Source organism: Palaemon carinicauda, chromosome 16 (genome assembly GCF_036898095.1).
Source record: "Palaemon carinicauda isolate YSFRI2023 chromosome 16, ASM3689809v2, whole genome shotgun sequence".
Taxonomy (NCBI): domain Eukaryota; kingdom Metazoa; phylum Arthropoda; class Malacostraca; order Decapoda; family Palaemonidae; genus Palaemon; species Palaemon carinicauda.
In genome coordinates, this window is record NC_090740.1 from 115,964,544 (window position 1) to 115,986,105 (window position 21,562).

At 32.6% G+C, this 21,562-nt stretch overlaps 1 protein-coding gene and 1 long non-coding RNA gene across 2 annotated transcripts in view; one reads left to right on the forward strand and one right to left on the reverse strand.

Annotated features, from left to right (window-relative positions):
• Positions 1–21,562, reverse strand: part of LOC137655106 (FMRFamide receptor-like) — a 146,005-nt gene that overhangs the window by 25,123 nt on the left and 99,320 nt on the right. The gene's annotated exons all lie outside the window — the stretch shown is intronic.
• Positions 6,532–8,590, forward strand: LOC137655105 (uncharacterized). The gene is made up of 3 exons (XR_011046815.1): positions 6,532–6,599; positions 7,067–7,251; positions 7,812–8,590. It is a non-coding gene; the product is annotated as an uncharacterized lncRNA (long non-coding RNA).

The window sequence follows — 21,562 nt, forward strand, 5'->3', positions numbered from 1 at the left end:
GTTATTAAGACTTGCAAGTGACGAAGCTTATTTGAAGAATAGTTTATTGCAAAGTGCTACGTTGTATTCCATTTTGTATTTGGAGAAGATTATTTTAAGAATAGTATTTTAAGTTAGATATCTGAGACAAAACAAAGTTAACGAATATCATTTAGACCTGATAAGCTGCTCAGATGAGATATTATTATTATTATTATTATTATTATTATTATTATTATTATTGATGTTGTTGTTATTGTTATTATTGTTATCATCATCATTATTATTATTATTATTATAATAATTATTATTATCATAATAATAATTATTATTATTATTATTATTATTATCATTATTATTGTTGTTGTTGTTATTATCGTTATTATCATCATCATCATCATCATTATTATTATTATTATTATTATTATTATTATTATTATTATTATTATTGTTGTTGTTGTTGTTGTCATCATCATCATCATCATCATCATCATTATTATTATTATCATGCCATCTATTTGAGGATCCAATAGACATTTTTCCGGATCAAATATCTTGAATTTCAACAACGTACAACAATATGGCGTTTTAAATCTCAGTTTCTATTATTATTATTCGGATAAGACGTTTTATATTTAATCGATTCTCAATTGCTGGTTAAACCGACATTTCTTAATCTCTAATTCAAACAGGCTTTTTTTACGTCATTAGAGATTAAATATTCTTTTCGTGATCATCGGGAAGATAATAGAGATATTTCTTTTGAAAGGGTTTTTTTAATTCTGGATATTATTGTAGGGTATGTTAATCATGTTTGGAAATTCAATTTTGGCTGGAATTATTAGCTAATTATATATATATATATATATATATTTGGGGGGGGGCTAATTGAAGTATTGTTTTTCTTTTAATTGTTTGTTACTAATTGTTAGGTAAGTTTAGATTGCATTTATTATATTAGGTGCAAGGTATCATTATTACTTTTAAATATATATACATATATATATACATATATATATAAATATATATATGTATACATATATATATACACATATATGTATATATATATATATATATATATATATGTATATATATATATATATATATATATATATATACATATATGTATATATATAAAATAGATAGAGAGAGAGAGAGAGAGAGAGAGAGAGAGATGTACATTGGTAGTTCATTAATTTCTTGAACTTCTCTGCCACAGTGAGATATCATATTTCTATACTTCCTTGAAGTCAGATGTTTAGATCTACAACTAAACTGTGTGTTGGTTCATTTTGGTCGCTGGATCGCTAAAGTCTGTCTCTTTGTCTTAATGCCTTAATTGGTTATGCTATGGACCCCAGCCTGGTGTCTACAATTGCACCTCTATGCTCAACTAGCCTCGTATAGTCGACTATTTCAACAGTCAAGGCATTCGATTTCGTCCAATTATTTATTCTATTCCTTATTATCATTTTAAAAGAAAAATACCGGTTATCGGTCATCATACAAAAACATTATGAGGTACCTAAAAATTGGACCATCAATATCTTCAGAAAATAAAAAAAATCACTATTATACGTATTATTAGAATAATTGATCCATTAACAGAAAACTAGTACACTATACTCATTTTTTTTAATGAGGCACATTTGCACTGACCCGCAGCGGTGCCCTTTTAGCTCGGACAAGTTTCCTGATCGCTGATTGGTTAGAGTCATCTTTTCCAACCAATCAACGATTATACGTATTTATTAGAATAATTGATCCATTAATGTTCATAGCAGAAAACTATAGTCAATTCTTTTTAGTGACGCAGATTTGCACTGACTCGCAGGGGTGCCCCTTTAGCTCGGGAAAGTTTCCTGATCGCTGATTGGTTGGACAAGATAATTCTAACCAATCAGATAGCAGGAAACTTTTCCGAGCTAAAAGGGCACTGCTGCGAGTCAGTGCAAATGCGCCTCATTAAAAAAAATTAAGTATAGTACACTAGGAGGATACTGAGTAAAGAGCATACCTTCGCCACTACGAACAGTCTTATTTTTCTCTTAACTCCACTGCGTATTGTACTAAGATGAATGTTCTTCAAAATCTAATGGAATTGTCCTTGGGTCATAACACACATGTCCACCGAGTTTCGTTGAAACTATAGTTCATTTCTTTTAGCGATGCATATTTGCACCGACTCGCAACGGTGCCATTTTATCTCGGAAAAGTTTCCTGGTCGCTGATTGGTTAGAATTGTCTTGTCCAACCAATCAGCGATCAGGAAACTTTTCCGAGCTAAAAGGGCACCGCTGCGAGTCTGCAAATATGCCTCGCTAAAAGAAAAGAAAATAAGCATTGCGATTATGTTCAAAGTACTGCTGCGTACTTGTACTTTGATGTACTTTATTCAAAATGCTACAGATTAATCCTTTGGTCATACCCAATAAGACTACCAAGTTTAGGCAAAATCAGTACAGTGGTTTTTTATGTAAAGTTACTCATAAATAAATAAACGAAGAAACAGATGAAAGTTGTACCAAGTTTGGTCAAAATTAGTACAGTGGTTTTTTATGTAAAGTTACTCATAAATAAACAAAGAAACAGATGAAAGTTGTGAATACGTACCCTTAGCAAAATCTTCTATTTTTGCGAAGACATTAACACAAAAATAGTCTTATAAAAATAAAATCCCCTCGCATTTCAAAACGATATAAAACTAAATCTATACCAGAAACAAATTGAAACGCGAGTATTTCTTAACCTAAACTGTTAAAAAACCGTAATTTTAATCGGAAATTCTCCGTAGAAATATATTGTTCTCAGCCACATTTCAGTAAAGTACAGGTGACCGTAATATTCACCCTACTTTGTTATTATCTTTTACGGGTTGGTGACCGTAATATCACTCCTTTACGTCAATATATCCGTCTTTAAAATGGTAAATGTCTGGCAACATTTATTCCAGGATTTTTACCTTTTTTACTGATAATATTTAAGCCATATAAATGCAACGTTATTGATTGTAGAGAGGCCTCTTGGTAATCTATCTATCTAGCTATGGTAAGCAGCCCCTCTAGGAGAAGGACACTCCAAAATCAAACCATTGTTCCCTAATCTTGGGTAGTGCCATCGCCTCTATACCATGGCCTCCACTGCTCTGGGTTAAAGTTTTCTTGCTTAAGAATACTTTCGGGCATACTATTCTATCTTATTTCTCTTCTTCTTATTTTGTTAGAGTTTTTATAGTTTATTTAGGAAATATCTATTTTAGTGTTGTTACTGTTCTTAAAATATTTTATTTTTCCTTGTTTCTTCTCCTCACTGGGCTATTTTCCCTTTTGGGACCCCTGGGCTTATAGTATACTGCTTTTCCAACTAGGGTTGTAGCTTAGCAAGTAATAATAATAATAATAATAATAATAATAATAATAATAAAAATAAAAGCTGAAGTTTGAAAACCATATCTTATCGATGGAATGCGATTACATGGAACTCTTTCTAAAACATACGACCTTTTCATACCACCCCCCCCCCCCCCGCTCCACCCCCCCAAAAAAAATATGCATAGATTTTTTTTTCTTTTCTTTTTTTTTTTTTTTTTTTTTTTGCGTAAGCATTAACCCCAGTCCAACCCACCACACCTATCCAGGGTTTTAAAAAGAGAGTCACATCGATCAATGTCTTCAATCTTATTCATAGCAGAATTATCGAGGAGAAAACCCACCATTTTTCATTCCTTAAAATATGATGTTTTCCTTTTTACATAACATGCACGTCATAGATCATGTTTACATGACTTGCCCTTCCATGTTTTGCTCGTTTAGCAAGTTTGAGACCTTTGGCAATATTTAGTTCAATAGATTACTACTTGAATTACACACATATATATATATATATATATATATATATATATATATATATATTTATATATATATATATATGTATATATATATATGTAAATATATATATATATATATATGTGTAAATATATATATATATATATATATATATATATATATATATATATATATATATATATATTATATACAGTATATATATTTTTCAATATATATAAATATGTACAGTATATATATATATATATATATATATGCATATATATGTACTGTATATGTATGTATGTATATATTCATATATATATATATATATATATATATATATATATATATATATATATATATACATACATATAATATACATACAGTACATAAATATATATTTACATATATTTATATATGACTGTATGAGCACATGCATATATTAGTATATAAAGTATATAAATATATGTTAACATATATTTATATATATACAGACATATATATACTATTTAAAATATATACATGTAAAGTACACATATTCTCAAGACTATAATCACCATAAGATGATATTACCTTCAAATCTTTAAAATATAAAACTCGCATGTGAAAATATGATCCATTATAATCGTGTGAGTAGGTAAGCAAAATGTGTCATCAACATTCTTTTATGTTGCATAACTCTAAAGTTACATAGACATTTCGAAAACTATTTTTCTACATGAAAGCTTACAAAAATGTTTGCCAATGGAAACGACAAAGGAGAACCATTGTCAAAAACCCTCATGCTATATACAGTGTTATTATTATTATTATTATTATTATTATTATTATTATTATCATTATTATTATCATTATTATTATTATTATTATTATTACTAGCTAAGCTAGAACCCTTGTTGGAAAAGCAGGATGCTCTAAGCCCAAGGGTTCTAAACATAGAAAAATCACCCAGAGAGGAAAGGAAATAAAAAAACAAATATGTGACCAATGTCATATAGCTATTCCAAAAACTTATATTTACTTGTATAAAACAACACATGCTAGTACAGAGAGAGAGAGAGAGAGAGAGAGAGAGAGAGAGAGAGAGAGAGAGAGAGAGAGAGAGAGAGAGAGAAAGAGAGTAACTATCTGATTGAATTTAACTTTGACATGATGGGTTTTCCAACCTTTTACAAACTAATGTAAGCTACCTCCGCTTGTTTTTCGTAAAGGGATCCTTTTAAAGGATAAAATCCGAAGAAATTTGAATGGGTTAGCTTGTAAAAGGTTGGATAAACACATCACATCAAACTTAAATTCAATCAGGTTATTATCTCTCTCTCTCTCTCTCTCTCTCTCTCTCTCTCTCTCTCTCTCTCTCTCTCTCTGTATTAGCATGTGTTGTTATATACAGGTAATCTCTCTCTCTCTCTCTCTCTCTCTCTCTCTCTCTCTGTATTAGCATGTGTTGTTGTATACAGGTAATCTCTCTCTCTCTCTCTCTCTCTCTCTCTCTCTCTCTCTCTCTGTATTAGCATGTGTTGTTATATACAGGTAATCTCTCTCTCTCTCTCTCTCTCTCTCTCTCTCTCTCTCTCTCTCTCTCTGTATTAGCATGTGTTGTTGTATACAGGTAATCTCTCTCTCTCTCTCTCTCTCTCTCTCTCTCTCTCTCTCTGTACTAGCATGTGTTGTTATATACAGGTAATCTCTCTCTCTCTCTCTCTCTCTCTCTCTCTCTCTCTCTCTCTCTCTCTCTCTCTCTCTGTATTAGCATGTGTTGTTATATACAGGTAATCTCTCTCTCTCTCTCTCTCTCTCTCTGTATTAGCATGGGTTGTTATATACATGATATACATGTATATATAAGTTTTAGGAGTAGATATATGACACTGGTCACATATCTGTTTCCTCACTGGGCTATTTTTCCATGTTGGAACCCTTTGGCTTATAGCATCCTGCTTTTCCAACTAGGGTCTTAGCTTAGATAGTAATGATAATGATAATAATCTCTCTCTCTCTCTCTCTCTCTCTCTCTCTCTCTCTCTCTCTCTCTCTCTCTCTCTCTCTCTCGATTTTGCCGAAGATTGCAGAATCACTCAGAATCGATATACAAGTAAACCACATTAAGAGAATACGTGCGTCCATGCTATGAATTTAATAATCTGATTCACTAGATTACAGTTGAAATATAAATTTCATGATCAGGAAGGTTATCAAATAAAAAAAGCGATTACCACTTGCATATATATATATATATATATATATATATATATATATATATATATATATATATATATGTAGATATATACATATATATATATATATATATATATATATATATATATACAGTATATACATATGTATATATACAAATATATATATATATATATATATATATATATATATATATATATATATATATATATATATATATATTAAACATACGCCTCTCTCCTATATATAGGCTAAGTAATAGAGCCAGGCAGTTGAAATAGCATAGCTTGTAGTAGTAATAATAATAATAATAATAATAATAATAATAATAATAATAATAAAGCGAAAGTATGATATTTATAAAAAGGAAGTCAATAATTCTGTAATAATAGTTTTTATTCTCGCCAAACGTAAAGTTTTCTTTTAAGAAATGGACCAAGCGAGTGATAGCTACGTTCTTTTAGGTATATACAGCTTTCCTCTGTTTAGAGTCCTTGGCTTGCCATAGCGAAGATTTCTTAAGCTACATTGCCGGTGTTTGAAGCAGTTGGGTTGTTGGTCGTAACCGGTATACAAGATAACGCGATGTGCTTATAGTTGGTAAGTAAATGACTTGGTTAAGTTTATATTCTCTTTTGTAATATTTGAATATTATTGGAGCGTTTGGTGTTTTTAGTGGTTTGTTGGTATATTTATTTTTGTACGTTAAATGTATTTCAAATATCCTTAGCATGCTGATTTATGCATTGTCTATTATTTGTATTTTAATTTTTTTGGAATACCACTGTCATAACGTAAAGGATTATTAGTTTTCTCTAGACTTAAATGGTTTTTAAATATCCATGTCATTACATAAGAGGTTTCAAGTTTTCTCTAGACTGAACTATTTTTAAATAACCACGTCATAACAAAGGTTTATAAGATTTCCCTATACTGAATGTATTTTTTTTTTTCTTTTTATATCCATGTTTTAACTTCTTGTTTTGTACTTTCAGTTGAAAGTCTGGTATCCACATGATCAGTGTGCTTAAATATCCATGTTTTAACTTCCTGTTTTGTACTTTCAGTTAAGTCTGGGATCCCCCATGATCACCGTGAGTTTCAAGTTTCTAATCTGGAAAATTATCGATTTCCAAACGATCTGGTATTGCGTGAATTATCCTCTGGAACAGACCCACATGGCCATCATTATACTCGCTGACTGATGACAACGCTGGAATCTGGTGACGTATTTTTCAGGCTGGACTAAAAGGTGAGGAATAGCTTCTTATTTTTTCTTTAAAATTCCCCTAAGCAAGCCAGTCCTCCCCGATTGGGGGCGGCGCCCCCAATCGTGGGAGGACGTTCCCTATAGCGCACGGTAGACCTTAAAATAAAGGTCTACCGTGCGCAATAGGGAGGCTTGCTTTTAAACCCTTTAGTCTTAAGTTCGGTGAGTGTTCAACTTTTTTGTACTTTATTTAGGTTCTGTAGATTACTTAAAGCCAGTTTATCTTTTGTGTTCTTTAAATAAAGCTTGTTGATAAAAATTGAAAGTAGAAAGTTTTCTAATCCTTGCTTTATATAGTTCTTTTTAATCTTTAAAGCCTGTGGATCACAAATTTAAAAGTTGAGTTCCTTGTTTTTTTTTATAAAGTTCTATCTATTCCATAATTTAAAATTGTTGGTAATCCTATTCTAAGTTTTATAGATGGATGCTTTAATTTTTATAAAATTGAAATATTATTTCTTATTCTTGGCTTTTGATATAGGTAATTTATGTAGGGATACCGAACTTTTAAAAACATTTCCTGATAATAGATTCTATTCCAGATTGGATGGTGCGAAGTCAGGAAAAACTGGTATACTAACTAAATCCTTTGAATCTAACTTCAATTTCTGGAAACCCTGTCAAAATCTTCCAAAAGTAATAGTAGATTGTTACTGGAAACTTTGTCAAGATGTTACTGGAAACCCTGTCAAGATCCTCCATAAGTACTAGCATATTGTTACTGGGAACTTTGTCAAGATGTTACTGGAAACCCTGTCAAGATCCTCCATAAGTACTAGCATATTGTTACTGGGAACTTTGTCAAGATGTTACTGGAAACCCTGTCAAGATCCTCCATAAGTAATAGACTGTTACTGGAAACCCTGCCAAGATCCTCCTATAAGTACTAGTATATTGTTACTGGAAACTATGTCAAGATGTTGACTGGAATCACTGTCAAAATCTTCTATGAGTACTTCTAGATTGTTCCTGGAGATCTGCTCATTTTGGATCAAAAGGTGACCATTGGAGTTTTTGAGATTCTATTTTGTACTGGAAGACTTTGTATACTGATGACATACAGGACTGATGAGAGAAGAAAAACGAGTGGTTGAGACACTCAAAAATTGAATTCTGGTAAATAAATACTGGTAAGTTGTAACAAAAAAAAAAAAAAAAAAAAAAAAAAACATTTAATGTACTTATGTTTTTATAGTTAATTTCCTTTAATAAGGTGACAATTTTGCTAAAAGAAATTTGCTAATTCAGCAGATAAAATCTTAGTTTATGCTGGAATTCCTTTGACATGAAATCATTGCTAAAATAAAAATTAAGAAATTTGTTACTTCTAGCAGATGTCCTTTAAAGTTAGTAATTTAAGAAGATTGGAACTTAATTTGGTTTATATGGTAAATTTTTCATTAAAAGGAGAATTTTCATGGTGTCCTTTAGTAGATTGCATTTATTTGGTTCATATTAAATTGATGGTTATTTGAGCCCCCTTTTTTTCCAAATGATTAACTGTATAGTCTCTTAAAAATAAATTTCTATATTTACTACTACATGGTTCCTCCTACTTGCTTGATCTTTAAGGTGTTACTGATATAATGTTAAAAATGGAGTGGTATATTTTAATTTTGTTCGATGGTTCAACGTTAACTTACCCAATCAGAGTCTTCTTTTTTTTTTTTTTTTTTTTTTTTTTTTTTTTTTTTTTTTTTTTTTTTTTTTTTTTTTTTTCCCCCAATTCTAAAACTTCGGTGTTAAAAAAAGGTGACTTTGTTTTGTAATAAAGGGAACCGCATGGTGACCTCAAATTAGGAATATAAGAACCTGTATATGAGAACAATATAGGTATATGAGATGTATATGAAGACAAACCCAAAATAGACTTATAAGAACAGGTATATGAAAGACTTGAAATAGGAATATGAAACCCGGTGAATGGAAAAGGTCTAAATATAGGTATATGAGAATTGGTATATTGGAGCATAAAAAAAAAAAGTACAGTAATATGAGAAGTATATGGAAAAGTAGGTAATTTCACTGAAGCTTCACATGTAACGATCTGAAAAGAGAAGCTTTATTGCCATCTTAACCAAAGATACACTGATCAAAAAGTATTGCTTTGTTTCTCTGAAAGCTGAACTATAAAACTTTTGTCTGTTGCATAATATTTTAACGTGGCTTCAATATACGAACGGTAAAACATGCTGTCGACAGTTAAACGGTAGTATAATGAAGCGGCAGTATTAGTGTAAATACTTTTCTGGGGATTGAACTTTGATATATTGAATGTACAGTATTGTCCTGTAGTACATCCTTAAGGATATGCTTGAGGAAAGTAACGTCCCGTCACTGTTGACTGAAACCTAGATTGTCAATCGATGTATGTCGAGTCATGGGTTAGACTTGAGACTTTATGAAATTAGACTTTTGGCTGTTAATGAGATTGGTTAGATTAGGGACTGCATCTAATATTGTTTAGACTTGACTGTGTTTCTGAGATTGGTTAGGTTTGAGTCTGTTTCTGAGATTAGTTAGACTACTATTTCTGAGATTGGTTAGACTTGGGTCTATTTATGAGATTGGTTAAGCCCTGTCCACACGATCGAGCATGCCCGACGGGCAAACAGTGATACCAGACCACAATAGTTAGTAAGAATGAGGGTTAATGACGTCAGAAGCGGGAAAACCACAGACCGGGATCTGGCATCATACAGTGTTGCCGATCCCTGCCTCTAGTTTTCCAGCTTCTGACGTCAACTTTCATTTTCAGTAACTATTGTGGCCTGGTATCGCTGTTTGGCCGTCGGGCATGCTCAATCGTGCGGACAGGTGACATATGATTATTTCTGAGAGTGGTTAAGCTTATGACTTTGAGATTGGTTAGACTACTACTGACGTCTTTTAATGAGCTTGATGTTTCGTCTGAAATATCATGGCTCTAAAATAAGAGTACTGGATAATCTAAAAAATGGTGTTAGTATAGGGATTGTATCAACAGTGTAATGCTAAGCTGTAGCTTCGCTTTCAGTGCGTTTATTCGTATTGTATCAAGTAAAACTAATTAGTTGGTAATAAGAAAATCTATTGGTCTTGAGAGTATTAGTGTTTCAGTAAAATGAAACCCTTTTTATTTCAAATTAAGCTTCTCTTAACCATTGGAAGCCTGGGAAACAGACGAGAGTGTACAACCGGTTGATAACCTTACAAGCGGTTATGAAATTTAGGCCCCGTCCACACGTGCGAGCACTGCTTGGTAAGCTTTGCTCGGTGTGACGTCAGAAATGGAGAAACCGCGAGCAAAGCTTCGCACAGGGCTTCCCTGATGTTTAGCGAAGTATCAAGGCTTTGCCTGGCAAGGGTTTTCCCTGACGGAAATTCGTCTTCCAATAAAGGGATAAAGCTGTCACACTAATGACATGCCGTAACTTTCGAATATATACATCTGCTTTTGCATATATATATATATATATATATATATATATATATATATATATATATATATATATATATATGCAGACATACATACATACTCACTCATATATATATAGCCTATATATATATATATATATATATATATATATATATATATATATATATATATATATATGCACTGCTTATAAATTATCAATACTCCTAATTAAGGTAAATCTTATAAACAAAGAAATTAAATAAAAGCTCTAAATTGCATCTTATGCAGTGTACTGTATTATTACATATATCTTAATAATAAATTATCTTTCTCAGTTTTATATTATTTATTGAACTCATTTCCTTAAAATATCTGTGCTGCTTACTATTTTGTTTACGTTTTTTCATGATATTGTTATAATTTCGTTGACGATGAATGTTTCAGGGTTATTTGTTGCTACGTGCTTTATCTACTTGTTGACTTTCTCAAACGTCTTCATACAGATATGTCTGTGCCTCAATATAATTTAAGTATATAAATTACACCTTGCCCTTATCCTTTTACAAACAACTATATTCACTTCACGTAAACAGTATAGAATAGCAGAAAAATTACGTCACGGGACAGTGGAGTTCCTGTCACACCTGCAGTACCCTAGACGGCCACGGCTCACTCACTGCCGGTCTTTCACTACCCGTAACCCAACCACCGTCGTTTGGACAAGAGCTTAAATGCGTTCGACAGGCTTAGCTCGCAAAGAGGCAAAGTTTACCGAGCAAAGATCGCTGTACTGAAATTTTAAATAAAACTAAACCCAACATTTTTGCTCTCATGATGTACAGGAAAGGGTATAGAAAGTGTTAAGAAAAATAGGATCTGAACCTTTGCTAAACATTAACAATTAAATTTTTATATTGAAACTTCGTATTAAAAATTCCTTTGAAAGCTGCTTTCTTGATTTATAATTGTTTATATATGAAGGATTTTCTTTTAGAATACAGAACGTTAAGATAAAGAGTTCATATCCAGGGAAAAATATAATTTGAGATTATTAAAGTGTTTATGGGCTAACAGCTGCAGTAGATATGAAAATTAACCACGATATAACAGACGTTTTTGACCTTTTCGTTACCTTGACCTTGATTTTTTAACCAATCACTCCTAAAATCTAATCAAAATGTCCTTGGAGCATAGGCAATCGTCCCACAAAATTTCATAAGATTAGGTCAAATAATTATGTGCGCGAATCACAAACAAACAAATATACAACCGAATGAATAAATACACGCCTATGAAAACAAACTTTGCAACGAAGTAATATATCATTACTTGCTAAGCTACAAAAGTTGGAAAAGTAAGATACTATAATCCCAGGGGCTCCAACAGGGAAAATAGCCCAGTGAGGAAAGGAGTCAAGCGTAGTTAATAAGAGTAAGTGGTACTTGTAGGTATCATAGTTAACCAAACATTCTTGTGAAAAACGTTCTATAGGATTCTCCCATAGATGCTACAAGCTAGGACATGTATCCTTCCAAGAATTTCCCTACATGAAGTAAGAAACTCTCCCTTTTGTTATACCCGAATTCTTGCCCCTGGGACTTTCTGGTCCCTCTTTCCTTATGCCTCTACGGAATACATTCTCTTTCTCTCTCATTCTGCCAACGGCCTGATTGGTAACGTCTCTGTCTGGTGATTGCCAGACGGGGGTTCGAGTCCCGCTCAGACTCGTTAGTTCCTTTAGTGTCTACAATCTTACCATCCTTGTGAGCTAAGGATGGCGGGTTTGGGGGAGCCTATAGGTCTATCTGCTGAGTTCTCAGCAGCCATTTCCTGGCCCTCCCTGGTCCTAGCTTGGTTGGAAAAGGGGCTTGGGCGGTAATCATATGATATATGGATAGTCTCTAGGGCATTGTCCTGCTTGCTAGGGCAATGTCATTACCCCTGCCTCTGCCATTCATGAGCAGCTTTTAAACCTTTAACGAAATTGATCACGAAAATTCTTTACGATGGTACAGATGACTTCATTAATTCTGGTGCACTGTCGTCTCCTTAGCTTCCCATGAAGTGTACCGGAATTAATGGAGCCAACTGTACTAATGCCCACAAGAATAATTCCACACAAAATACATCATTCAATTCTCGCTAGATCTGTGATTCTCTTCGTGCGCGATCGCATTTCTCTCCTTTACAAGGAAACCCATTATTCAATTAAAACTGAACTGATAAACTAGTCTTAAGCGGGGTTTACACGATCGAACGGTTCGTCAAACCCGGTTCTCGAACCTGCTTGTCAAGCGGTTCGAAGAGGTGGAGTCAGTCACAAATGCATAAGGTTTGTGGACAATGAAGCCCCGCCCACAAAAGTCAGGCGAGAACTGACTTTCTTCAAACCGTTCGACTAACGTGTTCGACAACCGAATACTGAGTTGACCCGTTCGAACATCACTTCAAACACTTACCTGTCGAACCGTTTGACGAACGTGTTCGAAAACCAAATACTCCGTTCACACGTTCGAACATCACTTCAAACACTTATCTGTCTAACCGTTTGACGAACGTGTTCGACAACCGAATACCGAGTTGACCCGTTCGAACATCACTTCAAACACTTGTTTGTCGAAGCGTTTGACGAACGTGTTCGACAACCGAATACCCCGTTCACACGTTCGAACATCACTTCAAACACTTATCTGTCGAACCGTTTGATGAACGTGTTCGACAACCGAATACTGCATTTACACGTTCGAACATTACTTCAAACACTTATATATCGAACCGTTTGACGAACGTGTTCGATAACCGAATACCGAGTTGATCCGTTAGAACATCACTTCAAACACTTGTCTGTCGAGCCGTTCGACGAACGTGTTCGTCAACCGAATACCGAGTTGACCCGTTCGAACATCACTTCAAACACCTGTCTGTCGAACCGTGTTCGACGAACCATTCGACAACCGAATACTGTATTTACACATTCGAACATCACTTCAAACACTCGTCTGTCGAACTTATTGACAAATGTGTTCGACAACCAAATACCGAGTTGACCCGTTCGAACATCACTTCAAACACCTGTCTGTTGAACCGTGTTCGACGAACCATTCGACCGTGTAACCCCGCCTTTATTCTAACACGTTCTCGTAAGTCCCTGGCGACCTGACCTGAGCGCCGGTGGAAGAGGACGAATTATGAATGACCTCGTTAGCATGGCAGGCCATTACAGAAGGGGTTAATTGTTCGTCTGATATCTCATTACGTCAATTAGAGTTGGTCATGTCAAGGAGAAAGGTGTTTAGCGATGGTGTCTGATTTCCACGAAAAACGAATGAGGTCAAGGTTAAGCAATTCGGATTATCTCCGTGTTCAATTCATTGATGGAAATAGATTAATAGGGTCATATATAATTGATTAATGAGAACATTCTCCTTCATGTTCAACTCCTTGATGGAAATATATTAAAAAGGTTATTAATAATTGATTAATGAGAACATTTTCCTTCCTGTTCAACTCCTTGATGGAAATAGATTAATAAGATTATGAATAATTGATTAATGAGAACATTTTCCTTCATGTTCAAGTCATAACTGGCAATAGATTAATGAGGTTATGAATAATTGATTAATGAGAACACTCTCCTTCCTTTTCAACTCATTGATAGAAATAGATTGATGAGGTTATTGATAATTGATTAATGAGAACCTTCTCCTTCCTGTTCTACTCACTGATGGAAATAGACTAACGAGGTTATAGATGATAGATTAATTAGAACATTCTCCTTGTTGTTCAACTCATGGATGGAAATAGATTAATGATGTCATGTATAATTGGTTAATAAGAACGTTCTCGTTCATGTTCTAATCATTGATGGAAATAGATTAATGATGTTACTAATAATTGATTAATGGGAACATTCTCCCTCCTGTTCAACTCATAGGTAGAAATGAATTCATGAGGTTATGAATAATTGATTAATGAGAACATTTTCCTTCACGTTCAACTCATAACTGGCAATAGATTAATGAGGTTATGAATAATTGATTAATGAGAACATTCTCCTTCCTGTTCAGCTCATTGATGGAAATAGATTAATGAGGTTATTTATAAATGATTAATGAGAATATTCTCATCCCTGTTCAACTCAAGGATGGAAATGAATTAACGAGTTTATAAATAATTGATTAATGCGAATTTTCCCCTTCGTGTTCTACTCATTGATGGAAATAGATTAATGAGGTTATTGATAATTGATTAATAAGATCATTTTCCCTCATGTTCAACTCATCGATGGAAATAGATTGAGGTCATGTATAATTGGCTAATGAGAACGTTCTCCCTCCTTTTCAACTCATTGATGGAAATAGATTAATGAGGTTACTGATATCTGATAAATGCGAATTCTCTGCTTCCTTTTCAATTCATTGATGAAAATAGACAGTAGCTGTTTTTAGAATAATATATTGTTAATTTATTCTCATCATTTATTTATTTCCTTATTTCCTTTCCTCACTGGGCTATTTTTCCCTGTTGGACCCCTTGGGCTTACAGCATCTTGCTCTTCCAACTAGGGTTATAGCTTGGATAATAATAATAATAATAATAATAATAATAATAATAATAATAATAATAATAATAATAATTCGTGTTATCCTTTTTGGTAGAAAAAAAAACTCTGTGCGCTAATTTGAGAAACTTCATCTGTTTGTGAAGTTCAGGAATTAACGAAATAGTTACCAATTCTATTTTCGAATCGGTCTGGGAATTTCCTGCCAATCATCATCTCCAAGGAATTGGCAAGGGGAGATCTGTAACTCTTTTATGTAATCACATAATACATATAATATTATCTCCTCAAATTAAATCTTTTTATGTAATCATATAACATTATCTCCTGAAATTAATTGTTTTTATAATTATATAATATTATCTCAAATCAACTCTTTTATGGAATCATATAATATTATCTACTAAAATTAACTCTTCTATGTAATTATATATCTCCTCAGGTAATATTTTGTATGATAGTAATAAAATTCGTTAAAATCAAACATAAGACAATTACAGACTCATTGTACGCATTATTCGTTGATCATTAATGAAGATGAAATTAAGACTTCTTCACGACATGCCAATAAAGTTCTTAATCAGGATACTATAGACAATTCTAACATTCTGAGAAGAGTTAACCACAATATTAAATCACTATTCTTTTATGCATGAAAGATATATTTAATGTTATTACTGCTCTTAGAGTGTTTTATTCTAATTGTTCATTATTTATCAGAATATTCAAGATAAGATGAATGACCGCAAAACCTCAGATAGCGTTTTGCCAAAGATCACTCCAGGAATGACGTCACATTTGCATGGGTGACGTCACGCCAGAAATGACGTCACGCTTGCACGGGTGACAGAACGCTGAGATGAAAACTATATATAGTTTGAGCAAAGACGTTGCTTGATAAATTCTCGCTCAGGTAATTGATGAGTAAGTGACGGACGTGTATAATTAGAGCATATTGAAAGTAAACAGATAAAGGAAATTTAAGGAAAGTATTTCAGTCGAATTTTCCACTTCCTGTTTTACTCATTGATGGAAATAGTATATATATATATATATATATATATATATATATGTGTGTGTGTGTGTGTGTGTGTGTATATATATTTACTGTATACTGTATATGTATGTATATATATGTATATATATATAAAAATATATATATATATATATATATATATATTTATATATATATACTGTATATATATATATATATATATATATATATATATATATATATATATATACAGTGTATGCATGTATATATATATATATATATATATATATATATATATATACTGTATATATATATATATATATATACATATATATATATAAATATATATATATATACAGTGTATGTATGTATATATATATATATATATATATATATATATATATATATATATATAGCTTTACCGATAAAATCATTGTAGTATTTTTCAATAATGATAAAATCACTGACATAGATTTTTTCCATTTCAGAATACTACAACACATTGATTTCAAGGACAATTTTGGGAGTATAGTAAGTATGGTTCTGAATTTATTCCCTTTTGAACACTACATGAACTTGATTTTCGCAATAACCATTGTAGTTTTAATGAAGGATCATTGTCGTAATTGATAATTAGTCTCTGTACTATTACTGTGTAGCACAAAAGGCATTTATGCTTCCTCAAGTCAAGAAAAGTTCAAACGTGCAGCCAATTCTTTCTTTTCCTTTTTTTTTTTTTTTTTTTGAGCAGGCTGACACACGTCCTTTTTTTGTAGTTTATATATGAAAGGTCTATTTGATGTTACTGCTGTTCTCAAAGTTCTTTATTTTAATTGTTCATTATTTCTATTTTTCGGTTTTTTTTCTTAATGTTGAACAGGCTACACAAGTTTCTTTTTAGAGTTTGCTATGAAAAATGTATTTAAAAGTGTTACATTTCTTAAAGTATTTTATTCTAATTGTTCATTATTTCTTTTTTTCTGTTCTTTTTTTTAATGTTGAACAGGATTAAACAAGTCTCTTTTAATAGTTTGTATATGAAACATCTGTTTAATGTTGTTTCTGTTCTTAAAGTGTTTTGTTCTAATTATTCATTATTTCTATTTTTCATTTTTTTTTTTTAATGTTGAACAGGCTACACAAGTTTATTTTTAGAGTTTGTTATAAAAGATCTATTTAATGGTGTTATATTTCTTAAAGTGTTTCATTCTAATTGTTCATTATTACTTTTTTTCTGTTTTTTTTTTTAATGTTGAACAGGATGACACAAGTCTCTTTGTATAATTTATATATGAAAGATCTATTTAATGGTGTTATATTTCTTAAAGTGTTTCATTCTAATTGTTCATCATAACTTTTTTTCAGTTTTTTTTAATGTTGAGCAGGATGACACAAGTCTCTTTTTATAATTTATATATAAAAGATCTGTTTAATGCTGTTACTGTTCTTAAAGTTCGTTATTCTAATTGTTCATTATTTTCTCTTTCAGTTTATTTATCTAAATACACATCCACACACATACAGACACCTAGAAATACTATTTTGAAATGTTTAATATATTTTGATGCCTTCTTAAACGCAAATTATAAAATCACTGCAGTCCTCTGATTACTAGCTAATTGAATTGTCGTTCAAGGTGAGCCTCTAGAGACTAGAAGAATATTCATGGAAATAACCAAGTTAGCCATTCCAGACCTGGAACTTGAAGCCAATTTCTGTGGTATGGAAATGGTAAAAGTGTATACACTATGGTGTAAGTTATACTTCCATACTTAAAGGGCATTTTAATTCTTATATGCAAGATATGCACTGTTAAAATAAGACCGTAATTCTAATCGGAAATTATCCGTAAAAATATACTGTTCTCATCTGTATTTCAGTAAATACAGGTGCCCCTAATTTTACCCTACTCTGTTATTATCTTTTACGGGTTGGTGACCGTAATATCACTCCTTAACGTCAATATTATTATTATTATTATTATTATTATTATTATTATTATTATTATTATTATCATTATTATTATTATTTTATTATTATTATTATTATTATTATTATTATTATTATTATTATTATTATTTGCTAAGCTACAACCCTGCTTGGAAAAGCAGGATGCTATAAGACCAGGGGCTCCAACAGGGAAAATAGCTCAGTGTGGAAAGAAAACAAGGAAAAATAAGATATTTCAAGAACAGTAACAACATTAAAATAAATATCTTCTATATATACTATAAAAACTTTAACAAAACAAGAGGAAGAGATATTAGATGTAATAGTGTGCCCGAGTGCAACCTCAAGCGAGAGAACTCTAACTCAAGACAGTGGAAGTACAGATATAGTAGATAATATTCATATTTGAAATATAAAGTGGTTTTTCCTCTTTAGATCAAATAGAATATCAGAAATTACTATTTGCATTGTCTGGGATATGTAGATAGTACAGATTTAATAAGTAATATTGATAGACGAAATCTTTAGTGTTTTCTCTTGTTTAGATTAATTAATATCTCAGAAATTACTATTTGCATTGTCAAAGGCTTTTACAAGCAGACTCCATCAGGCTGTGTGAAATTTTAACTAGAATGATATCACTTACTTAATCATTCGTTAGTTAATGTTAATTAACTTTAAAGTTAGTTAATGGCTTTAGCTTGCTTTCCAGTTATTTTGCTGGAGGTTAATTCAAGGGTCTGGAAAACAGCTCAATTATTGAACTGGAATATTCAGGCTTAAGTAAAGCATTATTGGATATCATTGTTTCAACTGAGTTCTCTCTTCCTCTCTTGACTTTCCTTCTGTTTATCTGTCACACACATACATACATACTGATTCACACACATATACTGTATGTATGTATAAAATTACTTATATATATATATATATATATATATATATATATGTATGTATGTATATATATGGATACTGTATATATATATATATATATATATATATATATATATATATATATATATATATATATATATATATATATATATATCATCATCATCATCATCATCTCTACGCCTCCTAGAACTTTTTATTATATATATATAGATATATATATATATATATATATATATATATATATATATATATATATACATGAGAGAGAGCTTTCTAATAAATACCAACTTGTTATGTTTTGGGTAAAAGAGATTAAGACCTTCTATAATGAATACCAACTTGATACGTTTTGAGGATTTTAAAAAATTGCCCAATCTGAAATTTTGACGAAGTCACCCATAGCAGTTAAAAGGGTTAAAGAAATCGAGGGAAGCCTCTTCATGATCTGTTAAGTCTAACTGTAGTAAAACAATAGCACATCTTAGCAGCGGTTTGATTAGTTCGAATTTGTTATAGTGTGATAACAGCAATCAGTGTTTCATTCAAAGTTTTAGTTCCTAGTGTTATCTTTTAAAATGGGCCTTAAAGATTTAAAGATTTAAAGGCTGCTCATGAGTGGTAGAGGCAAGGGACAGTGACATTGCCCTATCAAGCAGGACAATGCCCTAGAGGCTGACCATATTACATATGATCAGCACCCAAGCCGCTTTCCACCCAAGCTAGGACCAAGGAGGGTCAGGCAATGGCTGCTGATGACTCAGCAGATAGAACCTATAGGCTCCCCAAAACCTTAGCTCACAAGGATGGTGAGGTTGCAGTGACCAAAGGAACTATCGATTTTAATGTATTTAAACCCTTCAAATACAATAAAAAAATATGAATTATAATAGGAAATATAAAGACAATGATAAGATACAACACAATACATCTTTAGTGAATTGTCCATCAAGAAAAAAATATTATATTATCACACGGGTTTTCTTTATTCAATTACAGTTTAAAGACAATGTGTCCAAAATAACATCATTCAATTTAGTTTTTTTTTTTTTTTTTTTGTTCATGGAATCCTTGTTGTTACGACATTGTTTGTCTCTAAAGTTTCGAGAAAGAAAAATACAAATTGTTAATGGGATCACTTGTTGAATCATGATCATTTACATACGTTGCCACACCGCCTCTTTGAAGCAAGATACGTTTCACATTGAACCTAATGAAAAAAAAAATTTCATAGCCTTCATAATATGTTTACGAGTCGGATGAAATTCGTCAATATCATTAACATTTCATACTACTTATCTGGACCTGTACAGCAAGGGAACCCTGCTCCCTACGGGACCTTGATTGTTTTCTAATTGTGTTGTTTTCTTGACTTACTGGACCTGTGCAGCAGGGGAACCCTGCTCCCTACGGGACCTTGATTGTTATCTAATCGTGTTGTTTTCTTGACTTACTGGACCTGTGCAGCAGGGGAACCCTGCTCTCTACGGGACCTTGATTGTTTTCTAATTGTGTTGTTTTCTTGACTTACTGGACCTGTGCAGCAGGGGAACCCTGCTCTCTACGGGACCTTGATTGTTATCTAATCGTGTTGTTTTCTTGACTTACTGGACCTGTGCAGCAGGGGAACCCTGCTCTCTACGGGACCTTGATTGTTATCTAATCGTGTTGTTTTCTTGACTTACTGGACCTGTGCAGCAGGGGAACCCTGCTCTCTACGGGACCTTGATTGTTATCTAATCGTGTTGTTTTCTTGACTTACTGGACCTGTACAGCAGGGGAACCCTGCTCTCTACGGGACCTTGATTGTTATCTAATCGTGTTGTTTTCTTGACTTACTGGACCTGTGCAGCAGGGGAACCCTGCTCTCTACGGGACCTTGATTGTTATCTAATCGTGTTAGTTTTCTTGACTTACTGGACCTGTACAGCAGGGGAACCCTGCTCTCTACGGGACCTTGATTGTTATCTAATCGTGTTGTTTTCTTGACTTACTGGACCTGTGCAGCAGGGGAACCCTGCTCTCTACGGGACCTTGATTGTTATCTAATCGTGTTAGTTTTCTTGACTTACTGGACCTGTACAGCAGGGGAACCCTGCTCTCTACGGGACCTTGATTGTTATCTAATCGTGTTGTTTTCTTGACTTACTGGACCTGTGCAGCAGGGGAACCCTGCTCTCTACGGGACCTTGATTGTTATCTAATCGTGTTAGTTTTCTTGACTTACTGGACCTGTACAGCAGGGGAACCCTGCTCTCTACGGGACCTTGATTGTTATCTAATCGTGTTGTTTTCTTGACTTACTGGACCTGTGCAGCAGGGGAACCCTGCTCTCTACGGGACCTTGATTGTTATCTAATCGTGTTGTTTTCTTGACTTACTGGACCTGTGCAGCAGGGGAACCCTGCTCTCTACGGGACCTTGATTGTTATCTAATCGTGTTAGTTTTCTTGACTTACTGGACCTGTACAGCAGGGGAACCCTGCTCTCTACGGGACCT